Below are 9525 nucleotides of genomic sequence, written 5' to 3'. Positions count from 1 at the left end.
ACATTCAAGCTCAGGTTGGACAGGCTCTGAACAACCTGATCTAGTTGATGTTCCAACCCAGATGGTTCTATGATCTGACCTACTTTACTTTGCAAACCTTTGAATTTCATATATCAATACACAGAAAAGGCTAAAATCCTCATTCTCAAAGAATATGACTATTAAAATAGCATCTGTTTCAACACTTCAATACCAAGATAATGTTTGCAATGTTTGTTTCTAAGACTGCAGTCTCAAGCATACCTCATTTGCAACTATACCTTATGTCCTTTTTATAGCCTGTGGAATGTCTGAAATCCGGTCGCCCTCTCTAAAATGTACCATTTAAACTATTTATTAAAATGTATTAAAAGCACAAAATAAAAAAATAATGATAAATAATGTCACAAAATACATTTGTGGTTGTAACTTTCTGATTTTCTATTAAAAAGGCTACTAGACAAATACAATTAGACAAACACAGACTTCTATGAAACAAAAGGCAGAAGGGTAGCCTAACCCTCCTAACAAAGCAGGAACTGGAAGAGAGAAATTATAAACCCTCTTTCATTTTAAATCTCCCTCTTTTAATTTGTGAAACATAAATTCTTAGTTTAAGGTTCTTAAATGAAACACCTGCAGAGATTCTATTTTTTAAGCACATCTGTGTAATCCAGTGCAATAATCACAATTCACATATCATTCTCAGCTGGGTCTCTTTGCTACCTCTGCTAGGTCTTTTCCAACCTTAATGATTCCATGATTCTATGATAGTGGAGGAAACACACAAGCGTGTTAATTAACACCACGTGGGTGGCAAATGCTGAGCTCTGGGCTGTCACAGAAAAAAATAGCAGAAGCTATTTGGTGTCCACGAGATTGAATTTATGTTTCTCAGTAATTGCTTTCTCCACTTAAATTATTTTTTAATTTGATACTAGAAGACATAAAAAAAAAAGGACAAGTTCTTCCAGATTAAAATACTTCAGACATGTCTGAACTTTCAGCCCTTGATGTATTCAAGAATTTTTCTGTTTTCAAATAAGCAACGAACTCAAACCCTCAGAGATACTGACAGTTTTAATGTAAAACAGTTCTATTTTCTTTGCTAAAAGCTGGGAACTGAAGTATACTACATGTTTACCAGATTCTGCATTTAAGATGTCCAGACATACTGTATATACTCAGGATATGCACTGAGTCCTCATTTTTGTTCCTTCTAGAGACATTTCCTTCACACTTTATTTTCTGTGATAAATACTGATAAAGTGCTATCTTATTTTGGATTTCTGTTTTGACTACAGTTTGAAAAGTTTATTAGAATTTATCCCAGTGTAAGGAAGAAGAGGAAACCCTATCAAAGATGCCAACAAGACATTTCTTACCCTCCCTTAATGCTTAAAAATTAGTAGTGTTAGCTTAAATATTCATAATAAAACCAAGAAACCTTTGAAACAAGTTGTCAAAAGATATAGTAGCAACAATTCAGAGTTAAAGCTCTATTATTTTTTCAAAATGTTGCTGTACAACTTCAGGTGAAAAAATAATGTGCTGCAAAATCTTAGGTATATGCATAATTTTTTAAATACTCTTAGTTCTTGCCTGATTATAATTATTCATGTACATGGGAAATTGTAAGGTGATGAATGTCAATATGTACAGTAAAAATAACTTTTAACTACATGCATATGGCAAGGAAGGACTGTTGCTAATCTTTTTGTAACAGCTTAAATGATCATAATTCTTGCTTTTGTTAATGGCTTTTTCCTGCTTAACTGTTGAAAACATTTTCGTACGGTATGGTGGCCTTTCTCCAGGTTTACAGAATATTGTTTTCTTGTTTCAAGAGGGAAAATTTACATTAACTTTCATATATAGTAATTGACATTTATAGTGCATGTGGGATTGATTACTTTACCACATGAGAAAGCTGCAGCCTTAAAATATACAGAATATGAGACAATATCATCATGTTCCAAGACGTTATTTCGTCTGTACTATTAAAAGGTCCACTGCTGGTCAGTTTCAATATTCTTGATATCTGAAGTTTTTACTATGAGAACATACATTATGTCTTAATGCACAGTCATTTCTGAATGTCCATCAACATTGTATGTATTGCTGTGTTGTTGTTTCACCTGTGTAAGTCTCACTGTGAAATTTTGCCTGAAACTCTAGCAAAGACATTGACAGTAAAAGTGTTACGAAAAATGAATTTTAAAGGTTTGTAATCTTGGTCTGAACAAGTATATGACATTTATGACAAATTCTGAGCTGCTTTTCCCAACCAAAATTATGTTTGAAATTAGCCAGATTATTTTTCTGGAAAACAAGAAAAGTTGAATTGGAATTTTGTGCAATATTTTGGCTCTTAGCATTGCACAAACTTTTGTTATTTCCAGAAGCATTAAAGTAAAGCTGTATAGCATGCATCAAAAATCGTAAAATCAACACAAGAATACTTTTTTTTTTTTAGTTTTTAATGTGAGAACCTCCATTAGCATTACCTTAAAAGTTTTCATTTCTTTTAGTATAAAAATTATGGCAATTCAGCTCACAACTTTTAGGTCAAAACTATACCTTAAATTCTGTTACAGTTTGAGGACAAAACCTGAAACAAACTTTAGCTGTGATTCTCAGGAGGAACATTTTTTAAGTAGTGAAAGGAGCACCAGCCTCAATGAAGCATAAGATTTCCCCCATCTGTTCTCTGACTGTATATGCATTTCCCTTGTGAATGTGTGTGTGTGTGTCCCAGTCTCCTTCCACCCCCAAAATTCTGACAATAAAATTGAAGTAGCCTTCATCTTAACAACTTCTAGCAATAACCAGTTTTATTTGTTCTTTGAAAATTGAAAGGAATCAGGTAACAAAATTATAGAAAATAGTTAACTGAAGTTTCACATTGTCATGTTAGAAACACAAATATTTGAAATGTGATGACAGAGAAGGTCACAGCCACACTATTAAATACAGCACCATCGAAGGCGGAGTGAGAAAGACACTTGCTGCAGGATACCCTCTAAGTGGGTGCAGCATAGAAGGAGGTGTCTTCAGGCCCTATCAGACACTGCTCTTGCCCTTCCTGCTAGTTGGGAGAAGTTGGACACTCACAGTGTTTGGATACCTGGTGGAGAGAAAGTGCTGGAAGAGTCCACAGAGGAAAAGGGTACTAAAATATCTCAGCACTGCCAATATGCCATTTATCCGTACTAATGACAGCTGTAAAACTGACTGATGGGCTCCCTGAATAATATTTCTGTACAATAGTTTGTTCTTTATTTGTCATAAACTTTATTAAATCCTAAAGCTTTGATCTTGGACATGATTTTTCTTCCGTTAACCTTGAAAATATCTCAGAAAGATTAGTAAGCATTATTATCTTTTATACACAAAAAAATCACATACCAAGTTTAAGGATGTACAGGTTCTGTTCAGGGAGAGAGAGAGAGAGGTGAGGAAGTTGCTTTTTGCAGTTACCAGAAAACTGTTACTCCCCACCTGCAGGTGACCATTAGCATGGGAAGCAAAGGATCACTTACTCTTTTTTCTGAGTTAACTTTAAATCTATCTTGGAGCAAAGAAACACACTACACTATGTAATTAAATGAATTCTAAGTCACTGAAAACATATGTTACAAAGGTGCTAAACATGACTGCAAAAAAAGCTTCATCTGAGTTATATTTCTGGTTAGTCATTGGTGGTAGGTTACTTTCAACTGTAAGTTTAAACATACATGATTAATTAAATATATATCGCTCACATTTTATATTTTCATATTGAGTATGTAAATGTTAAAGTTTAATAGACAATTAAAAGATACATTTTAGATCTTGACTTCTAACTGCTTATTCTTTAAGATTTGGTAGAGTTAACAATGCTAATTTAATTTAATTTTATTTGCACAGTTATTGGAGAACCACTTTGCCATACTTAATTTCATTTCATGGAGAAATCTTGTTTACAATGGTCTCGATTTTTTCTTTCTTCTTCTTTTTTTTAATTAAAAAAAGCCATGATCCTTCTGGGACTCTGTGAAGGATACCTCCTCTTCTATTTTTATATGATCTTCAGAGAGCTTTAACCTCTCCTACATATCACTGTCAGTTTTATATAAACACATCTATTTTGATAACTTCAACATGTCATAATCTTTTAGAGAGGGAGACAGGAAAAACAGCATGATCAGTATTATATGATATTCATTACATGTCACTGATGTACATTTAACCTTTTTATTCCAGGGCATTATTCAAATAAGTCTGTGCCAGTTCTAGGAAACCTCTGCCTTCTGAGATATTTTATTTTAATTATTCAAGACAACATTGCAATTCTACCAGTGAAATGTTTAATTTCTTCTCTCTCTCTCTTTTTTTTTTTTTTTTTTTTTTACTGCATCCTATCTAACAGATGGCAGCTTGGGTAAAAGTGGGTAAAATTGTTATTGATCAGATGTGTACTGGATTTCCTGAGTTTGCCATTACATATTTCTAAAATTCCTGAGGCTAAAGAAGAAATATGAGGTAGGACAATTGCTCAAAAATAGCAAATGAGCCTTTCTGAAATGAAGCACTGAGTGAATACTAAAATTATATGTTTGTGAGTTGTTCGTAAATCAAGATTTCTAATAGGATAAAATGAGTTTGTGGTAGATTCTGATTTGACATAGTTATTACTGATCCAGTGTCTGTATTTCTCTTTACCAAAACCACATTAAGATATGTGTATGTGTATTCCATTAGACACTAGAGATTCTACATTTATAAACAAATACCCTGCTTTCTGTTGTTTTAAAGACATTACATTAATATAATTTACTTGAAATCTTACATTTCTTCTGACTTAAGTACAGGGATTGGTCTTAAGAGCTCAAAGGAACCCAAAAAAAATGGAAAGAAGAGTATCTCACTTAATATATCTCTTTTTCAGTGTTCAGATTCTTCTTCCAAAGAGTTAATGAAGCTACACAGCTCCTTTAACCTGCTGAGAGTCATTGATCTGATCTGGCTAGCCTGCAGGTTCACACAAAGAAGATAGCTGGACAACAGCTGTTTTATTAACAGCAGAGGTAATTACCTTTTATAATGTTTCCTATCTGTGTAATTTTGTATTTTTACCTGTTAGCTCCTGATAGTATAAAATAAAAAGTTATAATTTTCTTACTATTTCCCTGTCAAACTTTTTCTGTTCTTCTAGACATCCTCTACTCCTCTCCTTTTAAAGAAGCTATTACTCTACTGCTATTGCACTACTTCTTATATTGAATATTTTATTCCTGTATAGAGTATAATATTGGGAGGAAAAAAAAGATTCTAGAATCTGAAACTCATAGTGATCCTGTAGGAAAGCAAAAATTCCCTTCTAACTTCACTAAAAAGAGTGGGGGGAAAAATCTCGTGGTTCTGCCTCTGTTGGTTCAGGGGTTTTTTTATTCAATGTATCTGTGTCTCTTCATGAGCAATTCTATTTCAGTTTTTTGAGAGTGAATTGTCATGTCGTATCTTACTGATTCAAACAACATATCTCAATGTAGTTGCAATCACAATTTCTTCTTTCTATTTTATTGAAGCTGACCTCAAATTCTTTGGGAATTATTTTTGGATAATAGTGAAATTATGCAAATTACTGAAATAATCACAAAATTTCATTGAAACATCCTTCCTGAAAAATGGCTTGTTGCCTTCTTAGCCAGAGAGTACACGGTAGCTGCTTCTGTAGCAGCTTTGCTATGCCATGGTGGGGACGGAGCATTTTCCATCAGTTAATCAGTTCAGACTTGCTGGTATTCGTGTGGGCTGTAGCAAATGGACACTGGAACAAACTCCTCTCTCAGTGGTGTCCAGATTTTCTTGAAAAGGCAAGTACCTGATTGGAACCTGGATGGAACCTTGCATATATCTTGAACCTTGCACACAATCAGATACCAAGACCTAGAATTAAACCCAGCAACCTAATGGATCTAGTGAGCTGTTTCAGAATTATGCTCTTGCTATGAAGCAACTTCTTCATCTTCCCAAAATAACTGTGCAGAGATAATGATTTGAGGATGCATAAGAGAAGGGAAAGAACTCTTTCATTTAAGGTAATCTGGTCTTACTGACCTTGTGGCAGTGTTTCCCCTGGCTTTAGTGGATCTACGCTTCTACTTACTGCATTTGCCAGAGCTACAAAATGTGCAATAAGGTTTCAACAATTCTCACAATATAGTGGGGATCAGCTAAAGGTGTGTAATTATGCAGATTTTCTGAGTGAAAGCAAAATGTGCCCAGTGGGAAGAGTATGAACCGTATAGGCAAATTAGGCTAATTTAATCTAATTTATTTCACGGCATTATCAGCAATGCCATATAGAAAACAGGATCCAGTACAGGCAACCTCTCTCTTCTTGTGTAGAATTAGAGCATGAAACAACACATGCAAGTTGTAAACACATTCTGCTTGTACCTTGGATCATCCTGAGAGAGGTGTTGTTTTGGAGGCATGGGAATTTTAAAGAAAACTGTATTCAGACATGACCAATACAGTAAATGAATGAACCATTAATACTGTTGCAATCTGTGCCTAACAAAATCATTTCCTGTAGCAACTGGAGTCACTAGAAGGTAATCAAATCACTCTTGCAGGTGGTAAATCTGTGGAAGTATCACCTCGACTGAGGTCCAGGGAATAACATGCCATAGTCACTTCTAGCTAACAAAGGTGGAAAAGCAGAGAGGCGACAATGTGTACTGAGAGACAGCCCCTATCAGGAGATGCTGACACAGTTACTTTGAAAAAAAAAGTGAACAGCTGGTGGACTGGAATTATTGAGTGTCAATATAGCTGCAAACTTGGGCTTATAGTTTACGTGTTGATGTCTTCCTTTTCTTCATAAATTTTAACTCTAAGGCTTTTCACTTCAGAAAATCTGGCTGATCATGAGTTAACCATGACACTGTCCCTGAGCAAAACAAAAGCTTTTTAACTCAGTGAATTCAGGCTCAGATAGACTATGAAGTACATTTCAAAGAAATTTTGGAGTTTGAAAGCAGATTGTTCCACAGACACTTCCTCACAGATTATTTGTTAGAAGTGAATTTACTGATATTTTTCCCATCTGTTGTTGCTCATCTCTCAAACAGGACGGTTGGTTGCAGAAGAAAGGTGGAAGGTAGGAATTTGAACTATTTTCTACAAGGAAAGCTTTGCCAGATTATTTTCAACTGATTCTAGCAAACCCCAGGGACACTGACTTGGATGAGACAACTCATGTGCGATTCAGTATCTTGTTCCAAGGATGTAGTGTCAATCCCCTGCTGGACACAGCCAAGTGGGTGAACAGTGAAGTCATGAAAAAGGGAAAGAGCTTTGGATAATAATAAAAAAAAAAGACTCAGGTGAGTTCAAAAGAGTTGTATCCTTCGTTGGTGTAGATTTTCACACTATGGCACACAGAGGCTTCCTAGGATGAGCAGCTGTAGAATAAAGTCTTAGTGAAGAATAAAACCTTAGTGGCAACATCTATCATACTATGTGAGCTGAGAATAGCAGTTTCTGAAACCATTAAAAAATAACTGCATGCCAGGACACTTTGGTAGAAGAAATGCTATGATAAGACTGTGCCCCCGGCATGGCTTCCCCTCATCCTGCCCATAGTCCAGAGCTCTGTGTCTGCCACAGGGAACATCAGGCCCTGCCCAAGCAATGTTGTTTCATTGTGCAAGATATTCAAGAAATGTACCCATCTTGCCTTCAGCTAATAAACATACCTGTTTGAGTGTTTAACAAGCACACCAGGCAAAAAAATAGTAGCTTAATAATTTTGCAACAAAGGATACTGATATTTATGAAGTAGACCAATTATTGCTTTTTTTTCATCTTTAATATGCATGTCCTGTCTTAAATTTAGATAAAATTACTGCATGTCATATACTTCAACCTGCTACTCAAAGCAGGGTTAGATGAAAATTGGATCCATCTGTGCTGGACCTTGTCTAGCTGAGTTTTGAAAGTTTCTAAGGTTGGAGATTTCACAATCCTTTTGATGATCTTATTTCAGTGTTTAACCCTCTCATTGTAAGATTTCTTTTTTTAAAGTAATGCAGTTTCAAAATGTAATGATTTCAAAAGGTAATGAAAAAGAAAACTGGAAAAAAATGGGAAAAAATTATTAATTAAAACAAGTATTTCAATTATACATTTTCTCACTGTTCATTTTTGAATGAAAGGAAAACCAAAAAAACACAAGAATAATAAACAAACCAAATGCCCAAATTAAATGTTCGGAATCATTCTAGCAGATATTTTATTTGATTGCAAAAAAAAGTTTATGTTTTTTTACTGTAAGAAAAAAAATATTTAGCCAAAATTAAAAACCAGTTATTCATGCAATCATCTAGACTATTTTGATGCTACTTATATATTACTCAAAGAAAAATTGTGTTGCCTTCTGTGTCCAAGAGTGTATATGTTCTGGGTTGATTAAGAATATATTCTTATTTTTTTTTTGTTAATACTTTAACTTTGTAGTTCAGACTTAAAGAATTGCTTAGTAGTCAGCAGAAGCAAGATCAGTTTGTCATATTCACTTTACAGTTGTAAGAAACAGTATTAGTAAATCAGAGAATTGGAAGACTTGCAAACAAGTGTCAAGAAAACTGCAGACGATGTTCAATAAGGGAAGGACTGCACATATGTTGAAAGACTAACAGAAAGCAAAATGATCATGACAAACTGGAAAAAGTCGTCTTAAAAGAATGTGATATTTAACAAATAAAATGGAAGAATCACTCCAACAATCTACTTCAGTAGTACAGAATGGAGAATTGAAAAGCTGTCAGAAGTGAAATACTTCGGGATTATAATGGCCAATGAAAAGAATTTTAACACAGTAGTATTGTGCTCCAGAGCTACAGGTGAACAGCCTGTAGCATATGAAGAGGGTCATAGTCTACATAACATAAAATCTTCCCTCCTCTTCAAAATTCATTTGAAGTGGTGTGCAAGTTTGAAGCTCTGCTCTTCATGAAAGATATGGAGTAGTTGCTGAGTGGAAAAAAGAGAATTCTGAGACAAGACATGGATCTCTTCAGAAAGGATACTGATGAGAGGAAGTGAGCAAGGTGTTTTCCTCCTTAAACTTAGACTTAGAACACACTTTAATTACAATACCTTCTAGGTTAGGCCTAGCAAAAAAATATTACCTAAAATCTTACCTTCCTGGAAAGTGATGCTATTATGGCAAGTTTTACCAGATGACTTATTAGAATCTGTAATATCTCTTCATCATTATAAAGGGCATTTTATTATTTTACTTTCTGAAATAAAATCTGTTTTCAGAGTCTGTGTCAAGATATCATTTCACTCTTAAGTGGCTGTGAGTACTTTGATTACTCTATTTTTATTAACAATATGCTATGTGAGACTGTGTAAGTTAACATATACTGTCTACTCTATAGAAAGCAATATAATTTTTCAAACTTTGTGATAAAAAAGGATGAAAATATCCCTTTAAAACTCCCAGTTTGAAATGTTACTTGTTTTCAGCTTCAAGATGCAGACTTACAA

General features: G+C 34.4%; 1 long non-coding RNA gene across 1 annotated transcript; it reads left to right on the top strand.

Moving 5' to 3' along the window:
- Positions 1–9298, top strand: LOC135412054 (uncharacterized). Its single transcript, XR_010429474.1, has 2 exons — positions 1–5048; positions 7101–9298. It is a non-coding gene; the product is annotated as an uncharacterized LOC135412054 (long non-coding RNA).
- Positions 9299–9525: the final 227 nt, after the last annotated feature.

This window comes from Pseudopipra pipra, chromosome 3, assembly GCF_036250125.1.
Source record: "Pseudopipra pipra isolate bDixPip1 chromosome 3, bDixPip1.hap1, whole genome shotgun sequence".
In the NCBI taxonomy this organism is placed as follows: Eukaryota; Metazoa; Chordata; class Aves; order Passeriformes; family Pipridae; genus Pseudopipra; species Pseudopipra pipra.
The sequence above is the reverse complement of the archived record's forward strand: the minus strand, read 5'-3'. Positions and strand labels throughout refer to the sequence as shown.